This window comes from Mustela putorius, unplaced genomic scaffold (genome assembly GCF_011764305.1).
Source record: "Mustela putorius furo isolate JIRA1106 unplaced genomic scaffold, ASM1176430v1.1 tig00003942_pilon_pilon_pilon, whole genome shotgun sequence".
NCBI classification, from domain to species: domain Eukaryota; kingdom Metazoa; phylum Chordata; class Mammalia; order Carnivora; family Mustelidae; genus Mustela; species Mustela putorius.
This window is the reverse complement of record NW_025422087.1, coordinates 18,497,958-18,523,159: the sequence shown is the minus strand read 5'-3', so window position 1 is coordinate 18,523,159 and position 25,202 is coordinate 18,497,958. Positions and strand designations below refer to the sequence as shown.

Below are 25,202 nucleotides of genomic sequence, written 5' to 3'. Positions count from 1 at the left end.
TCTCAACAGAAGATTTTCGTTTGAAAGGCAAGAACTCTTTAGAAATTTCAGTGATGTGTACAGAAATTATGCCAATACCTATTATAAAGGCTCCTGTCCTCTTAACCAGGGGATCCTGTACTTAACTGAATTTTCACTTGGTAAATTGGAGGCATTACTTTGAACATTAGTTATTTTCCTGAGTGCTAAAATAGCAATCCTCTAAGGCAGTACTCTTCAAACTTTAATGTACATACAGATCGCCTGAGGGTCTTGTTAAAATGCCAATTCTGATTTAGCAGAGCTGAGATTCTGCATTCCTACCTAGCTCTCAGGTGATGCTGATGCTTTTGGATGCCAACCACATTTTGAGTAGCCAAGCTCTAAAGGCATCAGTAGATATACTTATCTTTGCCCTTAGTATTTGATAGCCTAGGACTACAGTTCTTTTATTATTCATATTTATTATCCCATTCTTCTTTTAAATTCACCATCAAGCTGAAATTATAATACATAACTGAAAGGAATCATCTAGTCCGAGTGCCTCACTTTAAAGCTAAGAAAATTGATGTCCAAGAAGGTTATATGATTTATATAAGGTCATTTGACTGCTCAATGGTAAAAATAGGGCTTATAATACTGTTCCTCTGAATATAGATCTTCTTCCAGTTTCTATATCTCCTACCAATTTGCTGCTCTTTTTCTATAGCAGACTGAAATTTCAGATCATTGATATTATTAAAATTCTAGGTAAAGTAAACAGACTTTAACGAAATGTCCTGTTAACTTTCCTATGAACAAAGTCAAAGAATCCAAAGTAATGATGGGACTTGGTACCTTCTATCTACAAGCTTTTTCTTTTTTGCTGAATTATGAGATCTGTTCAGCTTTCCGGATGGTTGAAGTCAACTCTATATAAAGGATTAGTATCCGTCTGATTATATAAAAAAGAATTTTAAGTTTTCCCAAATTTAGCAAAAACAAAACCAAACAAGATGCTCATTTAAATATGAATATCAGAGATACAATAAATATTTTTGCTCAGTATAAGTAGGCCTTGAATATAGCACAAGACTTACTTATACTAAAAAATTCTTCACTGTTTATTTGAAGTACTTTTTTTTCTGCAATTCAAAGTTGGCAAGATATGAGAATGCACAATTTTTTCAAAATGGAAAAAGGAATGGAAGAAAGGATTTTGTAGGTGTTTGTATATAAAAGAAAAACTCAAAATGGATAAAAAACCTCAATGTGAGACAGGAATCCATCAGAATTCTAGAGGAGAACATAGACAGTAATCTCTTCGATATCAGCCACAGCAACTTATTTCAAGATATGTCTCCAAAGGCAAAGGAAACAAAAGCGAAAATGAACTTCTGGGACTTCATCAAAATCAAAAGCTTCTGCACAGCAAAGGAAACAGTCAAGAAAACGAAGAGGCAACCCACGGAATGGGAGAAGATATTTGCAAATGACAGTACAGACAAAAGGTTGATATCCAGGATCTATAAAGAACTCCTCAAACTCAACACACACAAAACAGACAATCATATCAAAAAATGGGCAGAAGATATGAACAGACACTTCTCCAATGAAGACAGACAAATGGCTATCAGACACATGAAAAAATGTTCATCATCACTAGCCCTCAGGGAGATTCAAATTAAAACCACATTGAGATATCACCTTACACCAGTTAGAATGGCCAAAATTAGCAAGACAGGAAACAACATGTGTTGGAGGGGATGTGGAGAAAGGGGAACCCTCTTACACTCTTGGTGGGAATGCAAGTTGGTGCAACTCTTTGGAGAACAGTGTGGAGATTCCTCAAGAAATTAAAAATAGAACTTCCCTATGACCCTGCAATTGCACTACTGGGTATTTACCCCAACGATACAGATGTCGTGAAAAGAAGGGCCATCTGTACCCCAATGTTTATAGCAGCAATGGCCACAGTCGCCAAACTGTGGAAAGAATCAAGATGCCCTTCAACGGACGAATGGATAAGGAAGATGTGGTCCATATACACTATGGAGTATTATGCCTCCATCAGAAAGGATGAATACCCAACTTTTGTAGCAACATGGACGGGACTGGAAAAGATAGTGCTAAGCGAAATCAGTCAAGCAGAGTGAGTCAATTATCATATGGTTTCACTTATTTGTGGAGCATAACAAATAGCATGGAGGACATGGGAGATAGAGAGGAGAATAGAGTTGGGGGAAATTGGAAGGGAAGGTGAACCATGAGAGACTATGGACTCTGAAAAACAATCTGAGGGTTTTGAAGGGGCGGGGGGTGGGAGGTTGGGCTACCATGTAGTGGGTATTATAGAGGGCACGGATTGCATGGAGCACTGGGTGTGGTGCAAAAATAATGAATACTGTTATGCTGAAAATAAATAAAAAATAAATAAAAAAAAAAAAAGAAAAACAGAGGAGACCTGGTAAGAGTGGTGGACACTTTTGGAAGCTAATGGAGAGTACATATTTCTGCATACAGATGGGACCTTAATTTCTTAATGAATAAAGGTTCTTTCTTTAAGTGCTTCCTAATAAAATGTAGGGCCAAGAGAAGAAGAAGAAAAACCTCTAATAACGACAAAGCTGGCACAATAAAAGTTGCTATCCTCTGAAAAATCAGTGGTAGAAACAAACAAACAAAAAGCTACTAAAAGTTCCTGATTTTAAAAAGAATTTATGAGGTATTACAAAATACTTAGGGCAGACTGATGACGAAAGCACTATATGTCAACATTTATTGGCCACAATCAAAGCAGTACCTGGAGGGAAAAATTATGGAACAGTGAAAACAAATTATCCCATGTTTGACACAAGAAGCTGGAAAGGAACATCAGTGTGAATCCAGAGAAACAGGAAAAAAGAAAATAATAAAAATAAAGATAGAAATCAGTGAATTGGAGAACCAAGACTAGAATGAAGAGAAAAATTAACAAAAGTAAAAATGTGACTCTTAATCTCACAAAACAAACTGAGGGTTGCCGGGGGGAGGGGGTTTGGGAGAAGGGGGTGGGATTATGGACATTGGGGAGGGTATGTGATTTGGTGAGTGCTGTGAAGTGTGTAAACCTGGTGATTCACAGACCTGTACCCCTGGGGATAAAAATATATGTTTATAAAAATAAAAAAATTAAAAAAAAAAAAAAAAATTGTTCTTTGAAGAAACCCAGGCGTGAGTAATCAAGAAAAACAGGAGAAATCAGAAGGCTTAAAAACACACATTATAAATATAGTGACAACTATAGCTGAACGAGAGATGAGAAAGAATAAAAATACATTATGAACAGCTATCAGCACTAAATTTGAATATGTGGAAGAAATTAGTAAATTTATGGAAATATCAAATAGTCCAAAATTGGAAAGGAGAAATTAAACATATTAATAAAAATCAAAGAAAGTTAAATGACAAACATAAATCTTTCCTCAGGCAAACCCCAAACCCAGTTGGTTTTACAGGTGGATCTTGCCAAATTTTGAAGGAACAGATAACCCTTATTTTATACTGGTGGTCTCAGAACATGTAAGAGGGAAACTGCCCAATCAACTTTATGAGGCTTGTGTAATCTGAATATTCAAAAAAGAAATATACAAAGTCCATAAATAAATATAAATGCAAAAATCCAAAGCAAAAGATTAACCAATAAAATCCAAAGTCATATTTAAAATGTAATATAGAACAAGCAGGTTCATGCCACAAAGGCAAAAATGACTTGATATCTAAAAAAAAAAGTTATCAGTATGATTTCAACATAAGGATGAATCAAAGGAGAAAAATCATATGATCATACCAACTGATACAAATCAAGTGTTTGATTAAGTTCAGCTCACATATACCAGTATGTTTTCCAAGAGGCAGAAGAAGTGATCCAAGGCTTGTTCTAAAATTTATATGGAAAAAGAAATGTTCATGAATAATGAATAGCTAATTTGATTTTTAAAATGCAAAAAAAAAAAAGAAAGAAAAGAAAAGTGGAAGAAGGTAAGAACATGCCCTACCAGATATATTTAGGTAGTAGAAGTCATAGTACTAAAAACAGTGTATTTCTGGTGTAGGGAACATGAAAATAGGTCAATGACATAGAGCAGAGTGTTAAAAAAAAAACAGTTTCAAGTCTACTTAAGAAATTAGTATATTAGTATATAGTCAACATGGCACTGTGAATCATCAGAGCAATGATGTAAAGTTTTAATGGTTGAGAATAGAAACTGACTTACCATATTTAAGGAAAAAAAAGAAATCTACTGCATTCTACATACAAAAACAAATTTCAATTCTGTTAAACAGTAAATTTCAAAAGGCAAAACTACAAAACAAACATAAGAAGGTAAAAAATATTTTTGTAATCTAAGTAAAAACTAATAAATTTGCCTATGTTATAATTAAATAAAAGAGGAATACTAAATGCTTGATAATTATTTTTGATAAGGGGATCCTCTACCTCACTCATAATCAAATCAAAAAATGCATAATATAACAATGAGATATCACTTCTTTCCCACAAGATTTACTAATTTTAGGTAATTCATAATATGTTCATGCAAGGATGTATGGAAATGGTTGCACCATTCTCATTTGTCTTGAGACAATTAAGTTTAGTTTCAATTCCATATCTATATGTATGACTCTATCTTTGGGTATACTTTGGGGCCATCTTGTTCCATTGATTTGTCTATTCATTGATATTTTAACCATTATAATTTTGTGATATATTTCAATGCTTGGCAGAGTCAGGCCCCTTCATCACTAAACTTTGGCAGAATTTCCATTAAAAACATTAAAATCAACTTTGTAATTCTTTAAATTTTTTTTTTTTTTACCACAAGTGATTTTATTATTTATTTATTTTTTTAATAAACATATATTTTTATCCCCAGGGGTACAGGTCTGTGAATCACCAGGTTTACACACTTCACAGCACTCACCAAAGCACATACCCTCCCCAATGTCCATAATCCCACCCCCTTCTCCCAAACCCCCTCCCCCCAGCAACCCTCAGTTTGTTTTGTGAGATTAAGAGTCACTTATGGTTTGTCTCCCTCCCAATCCCATCTTGTTTCATTTATTCTTCTCATACCCACTTAAGCCCCCATGTTGCATCACCACTTCCTCATATCAGGGAGATCTGCCAGGATTATGTGAAGTTTAAGATTTAGGGAGAATTGACCCCCATATGATATTGAGTCCTACTATACAGGACCAGTCTGTGCCTCTTCATTTATTCAAGCCTTCGTGGTGTCTTCATATAGAGCTTTCATTCTTCTTTCTTAACATTTATTCCTAGATATTTACTATCTTGATTGCTATGATAAAGGAACTCTTTTCTTTAATCATATATTCTCATTGATCGTTGTTTAAAATGGAAGGGTTTATTTGCTTTTATCTTAATTTTGTACTAAACCATGATATTAAATGAAGTAATTTTCAGACATCAACTCAATTTATGAGAAAATAATTTGAGCTTTACATCTCTCACATTTTATGTTTCATTTCTTTTGTATCTCAGAAAGTATAGAATTCAAAGTCTAGCATTGGCTATTCCCAGAGAAAGTAAAATAACAGTGGTGATATAGGAGTTTTTTTCTACTTTACCAATTTCTCCTCTTCTCTGTTATTTCCTTTATACTTTCACCATGACTTTAATTTGACCTTTTGTTATTTAAGATGGACACTGAGATTATTGATTTTATACCTCTTATTTTCCAAATATAGATATTTAAAGCTATAAATCTCCCTGGAAGTACTATTTTAATCATTTCTCATAAATTCTGAAATGTTATTTCATTATCATTCAGATCAAAATGTTTTCTAATTTCCCCCATAAAATCCTCTTTGACCTATGGGTCATTTAGAAATGTATTGCTTGATTACCAAGAAATTAGAGATTTCCTAGACATAATGTAATTCATTTCTTATTTAATTCTGTTAAGGTCAGAGAAGGTACTCTGTATGATGGTAATCACCACAAATTTATTAAGACTTGTTTATGGTCTAGTATATAAACTATTTGGTGAATGTACCATAATGCATTCTGCATATGTAGTATTTCTACAAATGTCAAAGTAAGTCAAGGTACTTGAGAATAATCTTCAAATCTTGTATATTTGTCCCGATTTTTTGTGTCTACTTACTATCTCAATGACAGAGATGATAAAAATCTCCAATTATGAGTATGGAATTGGCTATTTGTCTATTAGTTCTATCAGTGTTTAATTCATTTCCTTTGAGTCTCTGTTCTTAGGTGCTTCTATTTTATTACAATTAAGATTGTTCAATATTTGTGGTAAGTCAACTTGCTTATCATTACTAAACATCCTTCTTTATCTCCAGTAATATTATATTTTATCAAATATTAGCATAGTTCAATAATTTGCTTATGCTTCAAATTTACATGGTATATAATTTTTCCCTTTCACTTTCATTCTGCATGCCTTTATATTTAAAGTGTGTTTTCATAAATAGTATATGATTGATTCTCTCCATCTTACATATGCTGACAATTTCTGCCTTTTACATGGCATTTTTTAGAAAACTTTGCATTTAATATAATCAATAATACAGTTGATTTTAAGTCTACCATCTTTGTATTTGTTTTTATTAATTATTTCTTAGCTCCTCTTTTCCTACCTTCTTTTGAGTGAATCAAGTTATTTTATTATTCTATTAATCTTCTCTTTTAACTTGCTACCAATAGCTATTTGTGTATATGTATATTTTTTAATGACTGTTCTGGAAATTATAATATGTCTAACTTATTACAATCTACATTCAAAAAATAGTACTATCTCATAAGGTAAGGATCTTACAGCAGTATTACTCCACTTACCACTTGTGCCTTATATTATTTCTTCACAGGAGAATTCAGTCGAGCTGTCATTGAGGTTGCTCAACTTCCCTTTTCACCCACTCATGCTTCCTTCCCTTCTTTTTCATAGACATTGATGCCCAGCCCGCTCCTTAATAAACATCCTACATACTAAGCCCCATCTTAATTTTAGTATATGTGCTGCCAAAGTGAGTACCCAAGTTCCATTTCAGAATCTACTTCCTAGGGAATCCAACCTACCACAAACAAAAAAATAACCAAATTTCCCCCATCTTTGAAAAATTCCTTTTGATGTGGTTTCAACTCAACCTACAGTTCATCATTTATACAGTTTTACAGGAAGAGTTAATTTGTGGCCTCTCTCCACCCCCCCTTTCGATCTAACTCAGCCCACAGTCCTACTTACCTACCTTTGTGCCATGTCATAAGTAGTACAGTAGACCTCCCTATCCACAGATTCCAGTGGACCCACAATGGATGCCTAAAACTACAATAGTACCAAACCCCATATATATACTATGCATTTTCCTATACATACATAACTACAATAATAATTTATAAATTAGGCACACTATGAGATTAACAACAAGTGGTAACAAAATAGAACAACTATAACAATATGTTGTAATAAAAATTATGTATACAACTCTCCCTCAGAATATCACTGTACATCATCTTGTGATGATGTGAGATAATAAAATGCCTACATGATGAGATGAAGTGAGGTGATGTAGCACTAGGCTACTATTGATCTTGTGACAATTTGTCAGAGGAGGGTCATCTGCTCTTCAACCACAGATGACCACAGTAACTAAAACTGCAAAAGTGAAACCACAGATAAGAGGATATTATCAATATGCTCCCAAATTGCCAAGCTAAGACCTAACATCCCATCATTGATTCAAGCAATCGCCAAACATTTTGAATGTTATAACAAAGAGGCTCTGTGCTCAGGGCGACATACAACCATAACTGTGCATGGCTTCTGCCCACAAGGTCCTTATATAGAGGCCATCAGATGGAGAGGGAGAAACAAGAACAACAAAGTATACAAATACTGTGATAGAAGACTCTATTAAGGCATATATGAAGAAGTTATCAGTTATACTAACAGAGCCTTAGGAAAGAGGTTTGGAAAGGGCTACACTTTACAAAAGAAATAATCCTGATTGCTTCTTTGCCTTTTGGCTAAGCTCAAATGTAGTATCTGTTTGTATCAGTACAAAAGAAATAATGTTTGAGTCCAATCTTAGAAGATGTATATGTGTATCTTGGAGAGATAAAAGGGAGAAAGCATTTATAGAGAAAGAAAAGCACAAGTTCCCTACCTGAAAGGTTATGGAGATGTGAAAATCTTGGAGTATTCCAGCACAGAAAGCAATTTGTTATGCCTAAAATGATTAAGACCTAGAATGTGTGTGTGTGTGTGTGTGTGTGTGTGTGTGTGTAGAGGAGTGGTATGGAAGATGGGATAAATGGCAGAATTCAATGAGATAATGCTTATCTCTATCTCCCTATGTCCAGTCACCAGGTCTTTTTGAGCCTGTTTTGTGCTTTACTGTGTCTGTAGCATATGACATGACATTCTATCTTTTAGAATATTTGTGTAAACATGCCCGCTGCAGTGTATGTTCCTTAAGAGTAAAAATGGTGACTCATTCAGCTTTGGACCCCTCTCTAGTATGACATTTTGTTCATTTTAGGCAATGTTTACTGAGTAGAATTAAAATTATGGAAACAAGGCAAATGTCTATCACTATCTATAGTATTGAATGGACACATGATACAGAGCAGAGGTCAGCATGCTATTATCCATGGGCCAGATCTGACCCACTGCCTGGTTTTGTATGGTCTGTGAGCTAAGAATGTTTTTTGTATTTTCGAATGGTTGAAAAAAGTCAAAGAAAAACAATGTGAATAATGTGAAAATCTCAGTGAGATACCACCTCACACCAATCAGAATGGCTAAAATTAACAAGTCAGGAAATGACAGATGCTGACGAGGATGCGGAGAAAGGGGAACCCTCCTACACTGTTGGTGGGAATGCAAGCTGATGCAGCAACTCTGGAAAACAGCATGGAGGTTCCTCAAAATGTTGAAAATAGAGCTACCTTATGACCCAGCAATTGCACCACTGGGTATTTACCCTAAAGATACAAACGTAGTGATCCGAAGGGGCATGTACACCCGAATGTTTATAGCAACAATGTCCACAATAGCCAAACTATGGAAAGAATCTAGATGTCCATCAACAAATGAATGGATAAAGAAGATGGGGTATATATATACAATGGAATACTACACAGCTATCAAAAGAAATGAAATCCTGCCATTTGCGACAACATGGATGGAACTAGAGGGTATTATGCTTAGCGATATAAATCAATTGGAGAAAGACAACTATCATATGATCTCCCTGATATGAGGAAGTGGAGATGCAATGTGCGGGGTTTAGTGGGTAGGAAAAGAATAAATGAAACAAGATGGGATCGGGAGGTAGAAAAACCATAAGAGACTCTTAATCTCACGAAACAAACTGAGGGTTGCTGGGGGGAGGAGGGTCGGGAGAGGATGGTGGGGTTATGGACATGGGGGGGGTATGTGCTAAGGTGAGTATTGTGAAGTGTGTAAACTCAGCAATTCACAGATCTGTACCCCTGGGGCTAATAGTACATTATATGTTTAAAAAAATTTTTTTAATTAAAAAAATGTGAAAATTTTATGAATTAAAATTTTAGTGCTCATAGTATAATAAATATCATTAGAACACAGCTATGTTTGATCATTTACATACTGTGTATGGCTGCCTTCATTCTACAATAGCAGTGTTAAGTAGATGTAACAGAGACTGTAGGGTCTGCAAACCCTGAAATAATTATTTTTCTCTTTATAGAAAAATGTTTCCCAAATCCTTGTATAGAGGAAGGTTTTGGAATAAGCTATACTTGAATTTGAAACTTATCTGTATCTCTACTATCTATATTATCTCAAATGTTTAACAACTCTGAGTTTTCAGATAATCATTTTTAGAATAAGGAAAAAAAATCATCACCTCTGATAGAGAGCTTATATGATAATTAGTAGTTACAAAAACATGTGTTTCTCCACACCCTCTCCCCCACCAAGAGTCTGGTGTCACAGACTTTTATCTTTGAAATCCAATCAGTCAAATATGCAATGCATTTTCTGTTGGAAATTCATATATAATGTTTGGCTAGTTGAACCCAAACAAAGAAAAGAAGGAAATTATGGGAAACAGGTTTTAGTTTTACATGGTAGCAAAGGTTTCCAGCAGCGGTCTATAATTTATAACTGATGTTTTCAATATTGTATTTAAAATACTCTAAGCACCTGAAATTTCTGGTTTCTAACCAGTCCAGCCTGAGTGAGGCCATTCCAAATTTGGGACATTTGAGAACATCCATGGACATAAACATGACCATATGACTGCACATATGTTGGTGGGCTCCCTGTAAACCCAAACAACAGCTATTCATTGAGTGTCTGCTTCTCAGATTGCTTCATTTGTTGTCTATGTTGCTGAGATTCAGAGCACTTTCTGGGAGGAACCATGCCTCCTGTTTCTTTCTCTGTCCTCCAATGGACCCTAGAGTTACAATATGCGCTTAATAAATCCTAGGAACTAGATCCATAGATATACCATCTTTGAAGAATTTAGAAGAACTCCAACAAAAGAAGACAAGAAGGCTTTCCTCCCAATTCAATACATGTTTTAATTTTCTTTCTTGCTTATGTCATACTCTCATATTTATCCCCAGTGTTCAGTTCCGGGTTTGGCATATCACAGGTGCATAATGAATGCTGACTGAACAAGGCAACATGGTATAAAGGAATAAACATGGGATTAGAGTCAAGAAACATGAGTTTGATCTTCAGGTTTACCACTTTGTTCTTAAGTGATGTAGAAAAAGCACTTTGAGACTGGTTCTTATTTTTCTCATCTATAAAACAGGAAAACATCTACATCAGCCAAACTCAGAGGCTATTATAGGAAAAAATTAAAAAGTACATGAGAATGTACTCTGTAAACTATAAATGGTTTTTATTTTTTCTATTTTTTAAAAGATTTTATTTACTTATATGAGAGAGTACAAGCAGAAGGGAGCAACAAGCAGAGGGAGAGGGAGAAGCAGACTCCCAGCTGAGCAGGGAACCCGATGCAGGGCTTGATCCCAGGACTGTGAGATTATGACCTGAACTGAAGGCAGACCCTTAACTGACTGAGCCACCCAAGCACCCTTATAAATGGATTTTAAAATGTGCTTATTATGGAGCACCTGGCTGGCTCAGTTGGTTAAGCATCCAGCTCTTGGTTTCAGCTCAGGTCATGACCTCAGGGTCCTGGGATCAAGCCCCATATGGGGCTCCTCAGCAGGGAGTCTGCTTGAGGATTTCTCTCCCTCTCCCTCTAACATTCCCCACCCTGAAATAAATAAATAAATCTTTGAAAAATAAAATAAATTAAATGTGCCTTAAAATTTATTATTGTAAATAATAAAAGTCTTTCACGCCATGTAAGGAAAGTTCATGCACTTGGTCAATGGAATCAAAATTAGATAAAAACCAAGGAAAACTAAGAGAGACAAGTTACTTTGGTAAAGGACTGAGGACTAAAGTGAGAAATGTTTTGGGCAAGTAGCATTTTAGCAAATGAAGGATTTTGGAAAGATATTTTCAAGGCTAATGTTTTTCAGTATAGTTGTTTCCCACTTGGGCAACAAATTTGTCTCTGATCCATTTCATAATAAATCATGTGTGTATATCAAACCAAGATTAAATAAACTAAAAAAAAAAAATAAAGAGTCAAAAATCCTACAGTCTTCAAAAACTAGGGGAAACCCCAATGAGCTTATTTTAGAAATCACTCCCTAATTTTTTTGGTATTATGTGGATTTGTGAAAATAAATTTTTAATAGGTTTGAGATATTAACTGAACTTCCAATTATATTAGTGATTTTTTTCTTATACAAGGACTAGTACCCTAGATCACTTGCAGTAAGAATAGTATACACACCTAAAATATATATGGTAACTAACTGATATACATTAAAAGAATTCCAGTTAGAGACTTCTGCTTCCAGCTGTGAGGAAGTTGCTTATAATAGAACAAACATTTCTGACAAGAATAATTATAAAATATGAATAAAGTATAAAGGAAAATATTTGGAAACATGTGAAAACAACCATAGCAGTCAGGACTGAAGGGACTTGAAAAGCAAGAAACCACATTGAAGGGAACCTCACATTCTGTGAACTTCCACCACTGAGGTATTTTTCAAATTCTCAGCTCTGCAGAATAGGAGTATAAAAAACTAGGCAGAAATTAGAGGGTGAGAGGCTAAAAAGCTAAGCAGTTTTTAGCAGACACATACTGCTAAGGAAATAGAAATTATACTTCAGAGAATACCAAGATGGAGGGCCTAATCCAAGCTTTCAATTGAGACCCTTGAAAGGCCAGGCCTTCGGAAAAAAAAAATAAAAATGAAATAAACCAGGGATCACTAATACAGAAGCATAAACTTAAGTCATCTTAATCACTGATTGGATTAAGGTATTCTTTCCCAAATCTTATTACATATTTTTTTAAAAAGGTAAATGATCTTGAAAGAAAGATATCATCAGCCACATCTCCACAATCTCTTCAATAATTTAGTTAAAACATTATTCAGTATGAAAGTAGATGAGACTAACTGAATGAAAACAAAGAGAATAAACTGTCAACATAAACAGACCTCAGGTCACCAAGACATTGATATTATCAGACACAGACTTTATGATTATAGTGATTAATATATTTTTAAAAGTAAACTATAGGATAAAGAATTTCAAAAAAAATGAGAATCTATAGAAAGAGTTTTTAAAAAGTTTAATTCTAGAATTAAAAATATAATAACTGAAATTAATAACTTAATAAACAGTTAAACAGCTGTTGGAGTAAAAGTTATGATTAGTGAAACAGAAGAAATGTCAGTATAAAATAACCAGACTTCATCATGAAGAAAAAGCGAAAGAAAAGTAGAAGAAAAAGAAAAAGGATACAATATACACAAAGCAAAAAGGTCTAATGAATGCATATCTGGTATCCAAGAAAAAGAAGAAAAGTGTAAATGGGCACGTAAAGACATTAAGTCACAGATTCAAAAAGTGTGACAAAGCCTTAGCCACATATATATGAAGAAAAAACAGATCTTGGAACATTAGAGTAAAAGTGTTGAAGACAAAACATAAAGAGAAAGTAGTAAAAGCACCAGAGAATAAAAGACATTGCCTTCAAAATAATATATATCAGGCGTATAGCAGACTCTCCAAAGAAAGTTTGAAAGTGAAAAGACACTGGAGTAACATCATTAAGCTGATGAATGAAAACAACTGGCCACGGAGAATTATATACCAAGCAAAGACAGCCTTTGAAAATGAATGTCAAATAAAGATATCTTCAGCCACACAAAACCTAAAAGAATTCATTGCCAGCACACTCACATAAAAAGAAATAATAAATGGGATTTCTTCAAGTTAAATAAAAATGAGGGAAGCACAGAAATTAGAAAGGCCTGAAGAGCATTGAACAGGGTAAATATTTGCCATCTTTAAATCATATTAATTTTAAAAAAGCAAGGAAGAGGTAAAAATGGAGGTAGAGTATTCTAAGATAGTCATTGCTTATGAAATTATGAAAGCACACTTCAACCAGTTAAAGATACATGCTGCAATCTCTAGAATAACCACTTAGAGAATAAAATGAAAGTATAGTAACAAATTAATGGAGCAGAAAATCAAATAAAAATACTTGTTTAATATTAAAAAATAAATAGAAAGCATAAAAGACATAGAGATCAAGTGAATAACAAATAGTATGTTGCAGATTTAAACCAAACATCATTAATTGCATGCAATGTAATTAGTCTAAATATTCCATTGGGAAATTTTGCCTGAAAAACAATGGTATATTGATGTTAAAAAATCATGCTAAAGGGGGCGGAGTCAAGATGGCGGAGAAGTAGCAGGCTGAGACTGCTTCAGCTAGCCGGAGATCAGCTAGATAGCTTATCTAAAGATTGCAAACACCTGCAAATCCATCGGCAGATCGAAGAGAAGAAGAACAGCAATTCTGTAAACAGAAAAACAACCACTTTCTGAAAGGTAGGACCGGCGGAGAAGTGAATCCAAAGCGAAGGGAAGATAGACCCCGGGGGGGAGGGGCCGGCTCCCGGCAAGCGGCGGAGCAACGGCGCACAAAATCAGGACTTTTAAAAGTCTGTTCCGCTGAGGGACATCGCTCCAGAGGCCTCAGGTCCCGCAGGGTCACAGAAGGATCGGGGGTGTCTGAGTGTCCCAGAGCTTGCAGGTATTGGAACAGGAAAGCCGGCTACAGAGACAGAGCCGACAGTAAGCTCACAGCTCGGGGTTACCTTGAACCAGCCGCAGGCTCGGTGAGCTCGGAGCGCAGCCAGAGGTCAGGCAGACGGGAGTAACTGGGCGCTGTTCTCTGAGGGCGCACTGAGGAGCGGGGCCCTGGGCTCTCGGCTCCTCCGGGCCGGAGACCAGGAGGCCGCCATCTGTATTCCCGTCCTCTGGAACTCTACGGAAAGCGCTCAGGGAACAAAAGCTCCTGAAAGCAAACCCGAGCGATTACTCACCCCGGCCCCTGATAAGGGCGGTGCAATTCCGCCTGGGGCAAAGACACTTGAGAATCACTACAACAGGCCCCTCCCTCAGAAGATCAACAAGAAATCCAGCCGAGACCAAGTTCACCTACCAAGGAGTGCGGTTTCAATACCAAGGAGAGCAGCAGAATTCCAGAGGAGGAGAAAGCAAAGCATGGAACTCATGGCTTTTTCCCTGTGATTTTTTTTTAGTCTTGCAGTTAATTTGATTTTTTTTCTTTTTCATTTTTTTTTTTTCTCGCCTTCTGGTAAATTTTTTTTTAACCTTTACCTTTTTCTTTTTTTAACGTTTTTTAACTAGTTTATCAATATATATATATATATATATTTTTATATTTTTCTTATTTGTTTTCTTTTTTAAAATTCTTTTCTTTTCTTTTCTTTTTCTTTTTTCTTTTTTTTTTCTTTCTTCCTTTGTGAACCTCTTTTTATCCCCTTTCTACTCCCTCACGATTTGGGATCTCTTCTAATTTGGTTAAAGCATATTTTCCTGGGGTTGTTGCCACCCTTTTAGTATTTTACTTGCTCCTTCATATACTCTTAACTGGACAAAATGACAAGACGGAAAAATTCAACACAAAAGAAAGAACAAGAGGCAGTACCGAGGGCTAGGGACCTAATCAATACAGACATTGGTAATATGTCAGATCTAGAGTTCAGAATGACAATTCTCAAGGTTCTAGCCAGGCTCGAAAAAGGCATGGAAGATATTAGAGAAACCCTCTCGAGAGATATAAAAGCCCTTTCTGGAGAAATAAAAGAACTAAAATCTAACCAAGTTGAAATCAAAAAAGCTATTAATGAGGTGCAATGAAAAATGGAGGCTCTCACTGCTAGGATAAATGAGGCAGAAGGAAGAATTAGTGATATAGAAGACCAAATGACAGAGAATAAAGAAGCTGAGCAAAAGAGGGGCAAACAGCTACTGGACCACGAGGGGAGAATTCGAGAGATAAGTGACACCATAAGACGAAACAACATTAGAATAATTGGGATTCCAGAAGAAGAAGAAAGAGAGAGGGGAGCAGAAGGTATACTGGAGAGAATTATTGGGGAGAATTTCCCCAATATGGCAAAGGGAACGAGCATCAAAATTCAGGAGGTTCAGAGAACGCCCCTCAAAATCAATAAGAATAGGCCCATACCCCGTCACCTAATAGTAAAATTTACAAGTCTCAGTGACAAAGAGAAAATCCTGAAAGCAGCCCGGGAAAAGAAGTCTGTAACATACAATGGTAAAAATATTAGATTGGCAGCTGACTTATCCACAGAGACCTGGCAGGCCAGAAAGAGCTGGCATGATATTTTCAGAGCACTAAACGAGAAAAACATGCAGCCAAGAATACTATATCCAGCTAGGCTATCATTGAAAATAGAAGGAGAGATTAAAAGCTTCCAGGACAAACAAAAACTGAAAGAATTTGCAAACACCAAACCAGCTCTACAGGAAATATTGAAAGGGGTTCTCTAAGCAAAGAGAGCCTACAAGTGGTAGATCAGAAAGGAACAGAGACCATATACAGTAACAGTCACCTTACAGGCAATATAATGGCACTAAATTCATATCTCTCAATAGTTACCCTGAATGTTAATGGGCTAAATGCCCCTGTCAAAAGACACAGGGTATCAGAATGGATAAAAAAACAAAACCCATCTATATGTTGCCTCCAAGAAACTCATTTTAAGCCCGAAGACACCTCCAGATTTAAAGTGAGGGGGTGGAAAAGAATTTACCATGCTAATGGACATCAGAAGAAAGCAGGAGTGGCAATCCTTATATCAGATCAATTAGATTTTAAGCCAAAGACTATAATAAGAGATGAGGAAGGGCACTATATCATACTCAAAGGGTCTGTCCACCAAGAAGATTTAACAATTTTAAATATCTCTGCCCCCAACGTGGGAGCAGCCAAGTATATAAACCAATTAATAACAAAATCAAAGAAACACATCAACAATAATACAATAATAGTAGGGGACTTTAACACTCCCCTCACTGAAATGGACAGATCATCCAAGCAAAAGATCAGCAAGGAAATAAAGGCCTTAAACAACACACTGGACCAGATAGACATCACAGATATATTCAGAACATTTCATCCAAAAGCAACAGAATACACATTCTTCTCTAGTGCACATGGAACATTCTCCAGAATAGATCACATCCTCGGTTCTAAATCAGGACTCAATTGGTATCAAAAGATTGGGATCATTCCCTGCATATTTTCAGACCACAATGCTCTAAAGCTAGAACTCAACCACAAAAGGAAGTTTGAAAAGAACCCAAATACATGGAGACTAAACAGCATCCTTCTAAAGAATGAATGGGTCAACTGGAAAATTAAAGAAGAATTGAAAAAAATCATGGAAACAAATGATAATGAAAATACAACGGTTCAAAATCTGTGGGACACAACAAAGGCAGTCCTGAGAGGAAAATATATAGCGGTACAAGCCTTTCTCAAGAAACAAGAAAGGTCTCAGGTACACAACCGAACCCTACACCTAAAGGAGCTGGAGAAAGAACAAGAAAGAAACCCTAAGCCCAGCAGGAGAAGAGAAATCATAAAGATCAGAGCAGAAATCAATGAAATAGAAACCAAAAAGACAATAGAGCAAATCAACAAAACTAGGAGCTGGTTCTTTGAAAGAATTAATAAAATTGATAAACCCCTGGCCAGACTTATCAAAAAGAAAAGAGAAAGGACCCAAATAAATAAAATCATGAATGAAAGAGGAGAGATCACAACTAACACCAAAGAAATACAAACTATTATAAGAACACACTATGAGCATCTCTACGCCAACAAATTTGACAATCTGGAAGAAATGGATGCATTCCTAGAAACATATAAACTACCACAACTGAACCAGGAAGAAATAGAAACCTGAACAGACCCATAACCAGTAAGGAGATTGAAACAGTCATTAAAAATCTCCAAACAAACAAAAGCCCAGGGCCAGACGGCTTCCCGGGGGAATTCTACCAAACATTTAAAGAAGAACTAATTCCTATTCTCCTGAAACTGTTCCAAAAAATAGAAATGGAAGGAAAACTTCCAAACTCATTTTATGAGGCCAGCATCACCTTGATCCCAAAACCAGACAAGGATCCCTTCAAAAAAGAGAGCTATAGACCAATATCCTTGATGAACACAGATGCGAAAATACTCAACAAAATACTAGCCAATAGGATTCAACAGTACATTAAAAGGATTATTCACCACGACCAAGTGGGATTTATTCCAGGGCTGCAAGGTTGGTTCAACATCCACAAATCAGTCAATGTGATACAACACATCAATAAAAGAAAGAACAAGAACCATATGATACTCTCAATAGATGCTGAAAAAGCATTTGACAAAGTACAGCATCCCTTCTTGATCAAAACTCTTCAAAGTGTAGGGATAGAGGGCACATACCTCAATATCATCAAAGCCATCTATGAAAAACCCACCGCAAATATCATTCTCAATGGAGAAAAACTGAAAGCTTTTCCGCTAAGGTCAGGAACACGGCAGGGATGTCCATTATCACCACTGCTATTCAACATAGTACTAGAGGTCCTAGCCTCAGCAATCAGTCAACAAAAGGAAATTAAAGGCATCCAAATCGGCAAAGAAGAAGTCAAAGTATCACTCTTTGCAGATGATATGATACTATATGTGGAAAACCCAAAAGACTCCACTCCAAAACTGCTAGAACTTATACAGGAATTCAGTAAAGTGTCAGGATATAATCAATGCACAGAAATCAGTTGCATTTCTCTACACCAACAGCAAGACAGAAGAAAGAAATTAAGGAGTCAATCCCATTTACATTTGCACCCAAAACCATAAGATACCTAGGAATAAACCTAACCAAAGAGGCACAGAATCTATACTCAGAAAACTATAAAGTATTCATGAAAGAAATTGAGGAAGACACAAAGAAATGGAAAAATGTTCCATGCTCCTGGATTGGAAGAATAAATATTGTGAAAATGTCTATGCTACCTAAAGCAATCTACACATTTAATGCAATTCCTATCAAAGTACCATCCATCTTTTTCAAAGAAATGGAACAAAATAATTCTAAAATTTATATGGAACCAGAAAAGACCTCGAATAGCCAAAGGGATATTGAAAAAGAAAGCCAACGTTGGTGGCATCACAATTCCGGACTTCAAGCTCTATTACAAAGCTGTCATCATCAAGACAGCATGGTACTGGCACAAAAACAGACCCATAGATCAATGGAACAGAATAGAGAGCCCAGAAATAGACCCTCAACTCTACAGTCAACTAATCTTCGACAAAGCAGGAAAGAATGTCCAATGGAAAAAAGACAGCCTCTTCAATAAATGGTGCTGGGAAAATTGGACAGCCACATGCAGAAAAATGAAATTGGACCATTTCCTTACACCACACACAAAAATAGACTCAAAATGGATGAAGGACCTCAATGTGAGAAAGGAATCCATCAAAATCCTTGAGGAGAACACGGGCAGCAACCTCTTCGACCTCAGCCGCAGCAACATCTTCCTAGGAACAACACCAAAGGCAAGGGAAGCAAGGGCAAAAATGAACTATTGGGATTTCATCAACATCAAAAGCTTTTGCACAGCAAAGGAAACAGTTAACAAAATCAAAAGACAACTGACAGAATGGGAGAAGATATTTGTAAACGACATATCAGATAAAGGACTAGTGTCCAGAATCTATAAAGAACTTAGCAAACTCAACACCCAGAGAACAAATAATCCAATCAAGAAATGGGCAGAGGACATGAACAGACATTTCTGCAAAGAAGACTTCCAGATGGCCAACAGACACATGAAAAAGTGCTCCATATCACTCGGCATCAGGGAAATACAAATCAAAACCACAATGAGATATCACCTCACACCAGTTAGAATGGCTAAAATAAACAAGTCAGGAAATGACAGATGCTGGCGAGGATGCGGAGAAAGGGGAACCCTCCTACACTGTTGGTGGGAATGCAAGCTGGTGCAGCCACTCTGGAAAACATCATGGAGGTTCCTCAAAATGTTGAAAATAGAACTGCCCTATGACCCAGCAATTGCACTATTGGGTATTTACCCTAAAGATACAAACGTAGTGATCCAAAGGGGCACATGCACCCGAATGTTTATAGCAGAATGTCCACAATAGCCAAACTATGGCAAGAACCTAGATGTCCATCAACAGATGAATGGATCAAGAAGATGTGGTATATATACACAATGGAATACTATGCAGCCATCAAAAGAAATGAAATCTTGCCATTTGCGACAACATGGATGGAACTAGAGCGTATCATGCTTAGTGAAATAAGTCAAGCAGAGAAAGACAACTATCATATGATCTCCCTGATATGAGGAAGTGGTGATGCAACATGGGGGCTTAAGTGGGTAGGAGAAGAATCAATGAAACAAGATGGGATTGGGAGGGAGACAAACCATAAGTGACTCTTAATCTCACAAAACAAACTGAGGGTTGCTGGGGGAGGGGGTTTGGGAGAGGGGGGTGGTATTATGGACACTGGGGAGGGTATGTGCTTTGGTGAGTGCTGTGAAGTGTGTAAATCTGGTGATTCACAGACCTGTACCCCTGGTGATAAAAATATGTTTATAAAAAATAAAAAATTAAAAAAAAAATTAAAAAATTAAAAATAAAAAAAAATCATGCTAAATATTATTACACAGAAAGATAAAAGGTAATATGATGGAAAAATATACAATATTCAAACATAAACAAAAGGTATGGCAGGCAAAGTTTATAGTAAAGCAGGAATATTCTCAAAGATAAAAAGAATCATTTCTTGTTAAATAATCAAGCAGGAAGATATATAAATTTCAAAATTATATACCAATAGTCCTCATTTTATATATGTGCAAGTTCCCATATGCACCATTATCAATGATCACTAGAGTCCCAATGATATGATTTAAATTTCAGTTGGCATTATATTAATTGTAAGTACAGTAAGTTGACAGTCCTTCAATCCACAAATCACTATCATCAGTGACCACTCACTTCTTTCAAAATCTGTCATTAATGGGTCACTCTTACCTGTTATGCAGTTCATTCAGAGATAGAAAAGTGTGTAGTTGTGTTGCCTCCTTGTTTCTCAGTGATAAACCTACATGACATTTTACAGAAACGGATAATTTAAAGGGGGAATTGGCCAATAAGAATGAAAGTGTAGAAAAGAAACAAAAAGTGATAATGCAGAGAAGAAATGTCAACTAAAGGTAAATAGAGTTATAGAAGAAAAAGCTGATGGGTGGGGATGTCAGTTCTGGTGCCAATTTGAGTAACTCTAGATATGCAGATGGAGGGATTTAGTGAAAGAAAAATTATTAACATATATGAGAAAACTGGTTGTGACAAATAGGATGAAGATGTCCCAGAGGAAGGGATGCCAAGACATAATTCACATTAAAAGAACTCTCAGAGATAGTTCATAACACTGAAGGTTCAAAAGATAAAATGTGGGAAGCTGATCCAAACTTAGAAAGGAATATGACAATTCACAAAGGCATAAAAATAAAAACCCTGCTAGCTTTGTAATGTTAAGTCATAAAATGAAAAAGTCAAGTGCTGCTCAAACTACTCTTGGTGACATTTTTACAAAGGAAACCCTTTAATTCTCTATGTTTTTAATGTGTTATAATGTACTAAATAAATATCAGTTTTACTATTTAAAAACTTCTCCTTCACATGAGTTTAACATTGTGGTAAAAATTCTGAGTTTATGTAACAAATCATAATTTTTCCTCATTGATTATTAAGTTTTCTTTGCATAATTTCAGTTTGCATGATCATTTTGTGGTTCCATACAAAGTGAGAATTGTGTGTATATTTAATAATATAGCCTCAAAATGTATAAATGGAAAACAGATAAAAAAAGAAGCAGAAAGACTCAAGATTACAGTGGGATTTTCTAAAAGTATCACTGATTAACTGATAGAAACAGTGCACAGAATATCAAAAAAATATATGTATATATACTATATATATGTACACATATAGTGTATATATATATGACATAGAGACTTTCAGCATGATGATGGGTGAATTTAGTTTATCTTAAATGTATAGAATGCTCTATCCAATAATTTCAGAGTATATATGGCTTTCAAAGTACATGGAATATTTGCTAGTATTGACCATACGCCAGTCCATAATTCAAGGCTCAACAAATTATAAAGAATTGAAGCCATACAGGATATACTCTTTGACCACAGAAGAAAGACTGTAGTTGAGAACCAAAAACAAAAAGGTAACCAGAAAACCCACCAATGTTTAGAAGTACAGCATACTTGTATATAATTCAGTGGTCAAAAAAAAAAAAGAAAGAAAGAAAGAAAAGAAATCAAATGAAAATTAGAAAAATATGTTTGAACCAAGTGATAACAGAAATAAGATAGGCAAAACTTTTAGGATGTCACCACAGTCACACTTAGAAGGAAGAATAAGGCCTTAATGCATATACTAACAAAAGAAAAGAAGCCCAAAAATAATTATCTGAGCATCATCTCAAGTTAGTAGGAAAAAAAGAGCAAATTAAATACAAACATAAAGGAAATAATGAAAATAAGAGCACACAAGTATTTTCTTTTTTTCATTATTTCCTTCCTTTTAGGTTTATACAAATACATTCCTTTTATCTATATATACCTACAGATACATACATACGCGTACACATAGACTATATATATTTTCTTTGGCTGGTTCTATAAGAAGATTAATAAAACTTTAGCAAGATTGACTAAAAAATAAATAAAAGAAAGAAGCCCAAATCTAGCAGTTTCATGTGTGAAAAAAAAAATTCTAGAGGTGGAAACATTACAAAGAAAATAAGAGAACATTACAGGAAACTTAATGCCAATAAATTCAAAGTTTTGGGGGAAAAATGCACAAATTAATTGAAAAATCCAACTAACCAAAACTGACCTAAGAAGAAATAGAAAAGCTAAATTCTTCTACATTCCTTTTAAAATTTTAACTCATAATTTAAATTTTTTCTCAAAGAAAAAACAGGATCAGATAGCTTCACTATGAATATTTCCAAAATTAACACCAACCTTACACAACATATTCCATAGATCTAGGGGGGAAAGAAACTTATTTTAAAAGTCAAATCTAGCCTTCATCATATAAAATCTGATAAAACAGTAAAATAAAATCTAAAAAATAAGAGCCAACCTCTCATGAACAAAGATGAGAAAACACTTGAAATATTCAAAAACATAACCTAAAACTACTGACAAAGGATTACACATCACCTCCAAATTGTTATTTTTTTTCCAGGTATGTAAGCTTAGTTTAACATTTAGAAGTTTGTCAAAAAGTAAGTCAAGTCTTTGGCAGAACAGAAGACAACATAATGTGATCAAAATAGATGTAGAAAAGGCATTTGGTAAAATTCAACTCCCTTCTCTCAGAAAACTATAAAATGTTAGGAGAAATTAAGGAAGACTTAAGGAAGAAGTTGAAGGAATATATTAGAAGACTCAATATTTTAAAGAATATTTTAATATTTTAAGTTGACCTAAAGATTTAATGAAATCCCAATCAAAATTACATCAGGGTTTCTTTTCCAATGTGGAAATGGAAGCTGATTCCAAAGCTTATACAAAAATTCAAAGGACCAAGAACAGCTAATGCAATCTGGGATAAAAGGCATGTGTTGTGAAGAGCAATGGGTATTATATGCAAATAATGAATCATGGAGCACTACATCAAAAACTAATGAATGGTGTACTGTATGATGATTAACATAACATACTAATAAAAAAAGGAACAAAGTTTTAGTTGTATTATCCAATTTTAAGATTCACCAAAATTTTACCATAATTAAGAGTATAGTACTGAAGCAAGAACATACAGACCAGTAAAACAAAACATTGAATCAATAAATGGACGAAATACATATTGCTAGTTGACTTATGCAAAGGTACACAGCGCAACATAGAAGGAAAGAGAAAATTTTAATTTGAATAAGAGTGGTTCTAGATGTACTGAAGATCAAAAGAGGAAAAATTCTTGATCTTTACCTCACACTTTATATAAAAATTCCAGATGGTTTCTAGACCTACATACAAAAGATAAAATAATAACAGGTCTAAAAGATAACACAGTGAAGTATATCTTTGTGCCAGGCAAAGATTTCTTTCTTTTTTTTTTTTATCTTTAAATTAATTTTTTATTTTTTATAAACATATATTTTTATCCCCAGGGGTACAGGTCTGTGAATCACCAGGTTTACACACTTCACAGACTCACCCAAGCACATACCCTCCCCAATGTCCATAATCCCACCCCCTTCTCCCAAACCCCCTCCCCCCAGCAACCCTCAGTTTGTTTTGTGAGATTAAGAGTCACTTATGGTTTGTCTCCCTCCCAATCCCATCTTGTTTCATTGATTCTTCTCCTACCCACTTAAGCCCCCATGTTGCATCACCACTTCCTCATATCAGGGAGATCATATGATAGTTGTCTTTCTCTGCTTGACTTATTTCGCTAAGCATGATACGCTCTAGTTCCATCCATGTTGTCGCAAATGGCAAGATTTCATTTCTTTTGATGGCTGCATAGTATTCCATTGTGTATATATACCACATCTTCTTGATCCATTCATCTGTTGATGGACATCTAGGTTCTTGCCATAGTTTGGCTATTGTGGACATTCTGCTATAAACATTCGGGTGCACGTGCCCCTTTGGATCACTACGTTTGTATCTTTAGGGTAAATACCCAATAGTGCAATTGCTGGGTCATATGGCAGTTCTATTTTCAACATTTTGAGGAACCTCCATGATGTTTTCCAGAGTGGCTGCACCAGCTTGCATTCCCACCAACAGTGTAGGAGGGTTCCCCTTTCTCCGCATCCTCGCCAGCATCTGTCATTTCCTGACTTACTAATTTTAGCCTTTCTGACTGGTGTGAGGTGATATCTCATTGTGGTTTTGATTTGTATTTCCCTGATCAGGCAAAGATTTCTTAATACCGTATGTGAAAAGCACTTAACCATAAAGGGGAAAAAAAATCAACTGGAATTTTGTAAAATTTAGAAATTCATCTAAAGATACTACCAAAAAATAAGAAAAAGTAAGCCATAGTATTGGAGCAAACTAAATAACATGTAACCAAAGAAGGATTACATTCAGAAACCTGTAAAGAAATCACATAAATGAGGGCACCTGGGTGGCTCAATGGGTTAAAGCCTCTGTCTTCAGCTCAGGTCATGATTCCAGGGTCCTGGGATTGAGCCTCGCATAGGGCTCTCTGCTCCGCAGGGAGCCTGCTTCTCTCTCTCTCTTCCTGCCTGCCTCTCTGCCTACTTGTGATCTCTGTCTGTCAAATAAATAAATAAATTTTTAAAAAAAAAATCACATAAATGAAGAAGAAAATGACAGACAACCCAACACAAAATTGGGCAAAAGATTTGTATATGCCCTCCAGGAAAAAAAAAAAGAAAAGAAAAAGGATAAACAAATGGCCAGTATAATTTAAAAGACTCCCAAACTCATTAGTTGACATGAAGGCAACGGACACAATGAAGGAGACACTTTTATATGCCCAACAGAATGGCTAGAATTAAGACTTGAAATACTAAGTATTGGTGAAAATGTGAAACAGTTGGTAGACTCATGAGCTTCTGGTGGGAGTTTAAATTAATACAACCACTATGGAAGCTTATTGGA

The 25,202-nt window shown here is 35.4% G+C and overlaps 1 protein-coding gene across 1 annotated transcript in view; it reads right to left on the bottom strand.

The window, feature by feature from the left end:
* PAPPA2 (pappalysin 2) overlaps positions 1 to 25,202 on the bottom strand; it is a 288,850-nt gene that overhangs the window by 109,568 nt on the left and 154,080 nt on the right. The window lies entirely within an intron of this gene.